Below are 5,583 nucleotides of genomic sequence, written 5' to 3'. Positions count from 1 at the left end.
AAAAAAAAAAAAAAAAAAAAAAAGGTTTCCATAATAGATGTAAGAATGAATACTGTATAGGAGTTTTAAAATATCCAACTATTTCTGCTTAGGGCCGAACTATTCTTCCTTTCTTCTTTGGTGTAGATTCCAGAAACTCACCCATCTTTCCTTTTCCATTTAGTCATTACTGCCTATGGCATCTTTGGAATCACCATTAACCCTGACACACACCTCAGGTGAACTTTTTCTAACTCTACTGTTTTTATTTCCTCAAAGGCATTTGCTCAAGTTCCTTTTCTTAAAAGTATTTTATATTTATATATTTTTTTTACTGATAATTGCTGCAGGTAACTGAGCAGAGGATCAAAATACCACCAAAAACATAGTATATTGTTTTCTTTATCCACTATGTACTATGGAATATAGCATATATGTTATCCCCTTTCTGGGAACTGAAAGAGCCTTCTTGGATCCCTAACTTTTGTATTTATTTTGGAGTATGAATAATAGGCCCTAAAAAATTTGTTGATATCTGGTTAAAGGTTAAATCTTGTGTAACCACTGGAATCAAGTAGCGGAGACTGTTGGCCAATCCATGAATCATTCCAAATCTCCTCCCATTCTCACAAGTTACTCACTTTCCCAGCACACTTGCAGCTACAGAGTGTCCATTTATGACCCACCTCTGGCCATCAAACTAAAGACAAAGCTGGCTAGAGGACTTCTGGAGTGTCTTGCTTTGCCTCTATTCTTTTCTTGCCATGAATACTGATCTGGGGCTATGGCAGCTATGTGTGGCCACAAAGTTGTCCACATGTCCAAACACAGAAGATTAGAAGGATTTAGAAAGCAAATGGCATTGATGATGCTGTTGAGCTGCTAACAGCCCTCTGTCTCTTGACCTCTAGACTTTTTATTACACATGTCCAAATTTATAAGATCTACCTACCTGCGACTGTTATAGATTTCAGTGGGCTCCTTATCACACAAAAAAGAGGTCTCACACTGAATTAGAAGTCCATGCAGATGCAGATTATCTGACAAGTAGAAATGGACTTGTAGGATAAGCAGAATGAATAAATCAGAATTCTGGATTTATTATTGCTGTAGCTATAAATTATATTCTTACAATTTGGCATTACAGTGTACAATTGGTGCCATACTACAAAACAAGTTGGTTTCAGATGAAACACAAACAAAACAAGACCAAAGAAAACAGGAAACCCTTATGGTTTGTGGTTTAAAAATTAACAGGGTCTTAAATCTCTCAGGAAGCCAAAGCTGCAACTTCTCAGCTTGCCCTTTTCCTGACAGCTCTGCGTTTATGTATTCTGACCTGTTATTTTAATTTTCTTCTGATTATAGTAGGAGGAGAGCCTCTTTGAAATGATAACATCTTACAGTTTTGTCTCTTTCCAATCAAATCTTTTTCCACCCATCACTGATGCAACAGCATCTTCAACCCTATGGAAGACCACAAATGGTGGAGAACTCCAATATACACTTTACTCAGGAAGGCCTGTAAAGAAATTCTTGTAAATGAAGAAAACCTACTCAATTATAATTTTTATTAGCAACTACTTCCAATATGTTGTATGAGATGTATGAATTATAATGATTGTTTTCTTTGTTGATGAAGAGTCAACCTCTGTAAAATATTTGAAGATATTTATTCTGAGCCAAATTTGAATGACTGATGGCCCATGACACAGCCCTCAAGAGAACCTGAGAACATGTGTCCAAGGTGGTTGGGTTACAATTTTACATTTCAGGGGGACATAAGACATCAATCAATACATGAAAGATGTACATTAGTTTGGTCCAGAAAGGTGGGACAAATGGAAGCAGGGTCTTCCAGGTTATAGGCTGATTCAGAGATTTTCTGATTGGCAATTGGTTGAAAGAGTTATTATCTAAAGACCTGGAGTCAATAAAAAGAAATGTTTGGGTTGTGATAAGGGGTTGTGGAGACCAAGGTTTTATCATGCAGATGAAGTCTCCAGCTAGCAGGCCTCAGAGAGAATAGGCTGTAAATGTTTCTTAGGGGACTGAAAGCGTCTGTTCCATCAGTAATTCCAAAAGGCAGGAGGGTATAATGAGGCATGTCTGACTCCTCCTTCCCATCATGGCCTCAACTAGTTTTTCAGGTTGACTTTTTTTTTTTTTTTTTTTTTTTTTTGAGACGGAGTCTCGCTCTGTCGCCCAGGCTGGAGTGCAGTGGCCAGATCTCAGCTCACTGCAAGCTCCACCCCCCGGGTTTACGCCATTCTCCTGCCTCAGCCTCCCGAGTAGCTGGGACTACAGGCGCCCGCCACCTCGCCCAGCTACTTTTTTGTATTTTTTAGTAGAGACGGGGTTTCACCGTATTAGCCAGGATGGTCTCGATCTCCTGACCTCGTGATCCGCCCGTCTCGGCCTCCCAAAGTGCTGGGATTACAGGCTTGAGCCACCGCGCCCGGCCCAGGTTGACTTTTAAATGCTCTTGACTGAGAGGCAGAGTCCATTCAGATGGTTGGGGGGCTTAGAATTTTGTTTTTCGTTTACATCTTGAATGATTATGGAGAAAGTTCTTCTTTCCCCATATTTTATCTCGTTATGTTTCTCTACTCTTCAGAAATGACTGGGGAGAATATTTACACAGAGGTGAAATCTCATGACAAAAGAAAAAGTACAGTCCAGAACTACTGGCAGTCAATATAGTTATGGTAAACACCTATTCTCATATAATCTTAAATTTTGAGTAGGATCTTATATCCAACGATTCAATGAGTTTGTGAATTTCTTTTTACAATTTCCCTGCCAAGTACTTGTCTTTCTGGTTGAATACCTCCAGGGAAATGTAACTCATTTCTCCCCAAGGTAGCAGTCATGGACTTTACCTGCTCCTAGACTTTACCTGCTCCTAGACTTTACCTGCTCCTAGACTTTACCTGCTCCTAGACTATTTTTCTTTATTCTAAATCAAAATATTTCTTTCTGCATTTGATATATACAAGTTTATAAGCCTTTTATTTATAAGCTTACATATAAATAATGAAAGACCTATTTATAAGCCTTTTAATAGCAAAGAAAAAGTAATCTCTTTGAAATAACATCCCTAATGGCTTCTGAGGCTGAGCCCAAGAACTCAGAGCAATACTTCATCATCTCTTCCTGGATCTTTGAATTAATTACAGTGCATAAAATGCAGGAGAGATTGTTTTGTTTTATTTCTAATAGAGTCAATGTATGTTTGCAATGTAAGACTCTTGTTATTTAAGGAAATCACATGAATGTCAGGCAAATGTGTACAATGCATTATACAGTAAAGTTTAGGCTCTTATCACCATTCTTCTAATTCTCTATTAGTTCTTTTTTGACTATCCTTCTCAGTAATCCAAGTGAATATTTAATGCTGGCCCTTGTTTCCTCCATCAACAGATAGCCATACCAGCGGAAGAACTGAAGGAAACTATCTCGTCTTTAATGGCTTTGGAAAACTTCAGAACATGCCTGGCATATAAAAGTCTGATTTGCAATTATCCTTGCTCTTGTAGTTATAGCAGTTGTAAAAAAATCAAAGAAAATAAAAGCACATGCTATAATTTGTTGTGAGTGACCTTAGGAAGGTGGGTTTAAGACAAATGTGAGTTCTATCAATCCACTCTAGTAATTTATTAAATGTTAAAATTCTACACATTAACCTTTTATTCTCAATGTAGAAAGTCATTATTTGTATGTGTAAATGTGTGTTTGCATACACACAGACACACCCATTAATCAACTTGAGGCAGAGACTGCAGCATGTGCATAGCATGTTTTGATGAAAATATTTTATTTATTTATTTATTTATTGAGACGGAGTCTTGCTCTGTCGCCGAGGCTGGAGTGCAGTGGCACAATCTCGACTCCCTGCAAGCTCCGCCTCCCTGGTTCACGCCATTCTCCTGCCTCAGGCTCCTGAGTAGCTGGGACTACAGGCGCCCACTACCACGCTCGGCTAATTTTTCGTATTTTTAGTAGAGACAGGGTTTCACCATGTTAGCCAGGATTGTCTCGATTTCCTGACCTCGCCCGCCTCGGCCTCCCAAAGTGCTGAGATTACAGGCATGAGCCACCGTGCCCAGCCGAAAAGATTTTCTTACATTCATCTTTTTTGATGTCTTTTGTTGGGCAGTGTTCCACATTATGCTGTTGCCTCCTCAATAATTTTATGCTTCTGTAATTTTGTTTTGATCTGGATAATTAATATTTGTTTTGTTTCAAACACTGTTGCAATAATACGTTTAATTTATATGTTAATTTCTTTCATCTGATTTATCATGCCAATATGTTCCTGCTGCAATATAATCATGAATTGTTTACTTGCAGGTCACCTGTCCAAGTGCTGTGCTAGCTGCCAGTGATATTAAGAAGATATTATGTTTTACTATTGGTAGTTGTAATCTAAGAGGAGGAATATAATAGATTATATTTTAAAAATGTATTTCAATAAAGTAATAAAAATTTTAGTAAGTTGTATGTTAATATATCTAAATTATTCTATTTCCTCTTTTAAATATATGTGTTTATACAGGAGCATTTTTAAAAACTGCATAAGTAAAGGATAAAAAATATTGGGAATTGTGAGTCAAGCAGTCTAGAAAAAGCAGAACTAGACACAGGATGATCATGTACAATAAGAAAGGAGAGAGAAAGGGGAGTTGAATATTGTGTTATAAATTGATGACTTAGCCAAATGTCTTAAAAAGGGAGCTTACTTTATTGAGAGTTTTTAGCATGAAGGGGTGTCCAATTTTATCAAAGGCCTTTTCTGCATTGATGGAACATATCTCAAAGTAGTAAGAGCTATTTATGACAAACCCACAGCCAATATCATACTGAATGGCCAAAAGCTGGAAGCATTCCCTTTGAAAACTGGCACAAGACAAGGATGCCTCTCTCACCACTCCTATTCAACATAGTATTGGAAGTTCTGGCCAGAGCAATCATGCAAGAGAAAGAAATAAATGGTATTCAAATAGGAAGAGAGGAAGTCAAATTGTCTCTCTTTGCAGATGACATGATTGCATATTTAGAAAACCCCATCATCTAAGCCCAAAATCTCCTTAAGCTGATAAGCAACTTCAGCAAAGTCTCAGGATACAAAATCAATGTGCAAAAATCACAAGCATTCCTATACACCAGTAATAGACAAACAGCCAAATCCTGAGTGAGCCCCCATTCACAGTTGCTACAAAGAAAATTAAATACCTAGGAATACAGCTTCCAAGGGACTTGAAGGACCTCTTCAAGGAGAACAACAAACCACTGCTCAAGGAAATAAGAGAGGTCACAAACAAATGGAAAAACATTCCATGCTCATGGATAGGAAGAATCAATGTCGTGAAAATGGCCATACTGCCCAAAGTAATTTACAGATTCAATGCTATCCCCATCAATCTACCATTCTCTTTCTTTACAGAATTAGAAAACAAAACAAAACAAACAAACAAAAAAACAGTTTAAATTTCATATGGAACCAAAAAGAGCCTATATAGCCAAGACAATCCTAAGCAAAAAGTAAAAAGCTAGAGGTATCACCCTACCTCACTTTGAACTATACTACAAGGCTGCAGTAAC

General features: G+C 37.6%; 1 protein-coding gene across 1 annotated transcript in view; it reads left to right on the top strand.

Annotated features, from left to right (window-relative positions):
• The window catches only part of LOC108542150 (killer cell lectin-like receptor 2), a 42,044-nt gene extending 38,376 nt beyond the window's left edge, over positions 1 to 3,668 (top strand). Inside the window, exon 10 of the mRNA XM_017892021.1 lies at positions 3,403 to 3,668. The gene's annotated coding sequence lies outside the window, so the exon portion shown is untranslated. The remainder of the gene's footprint in view (positions 1 to 3,402) is intronic.
• The last annotated feature ends 1,915 nt before the right edge of the window (positions 3,669 to 5,583 follow it).

Source organism: Rhinopithecus bieti, unplaced genomic scaffold, assembly GCF_001698545.2.
Source record: "Rhinopithecus bieti isolate Rb0 unplaced genomic scaffold, ASM169854v2 scaffold_22452, whole genome shotgun sequence".
NCBI lineage: Eukaryota > Metazoa > Chordata > Mammalia > Primates > Cercopithecidae > Rhinopithecus > Rhinopithecus bieti.
The sequence above is the reverse complement of the archived record's forward strand: the minus strand, read 5'-3'. Positions and strand labels throughout refer to the sequence as shown.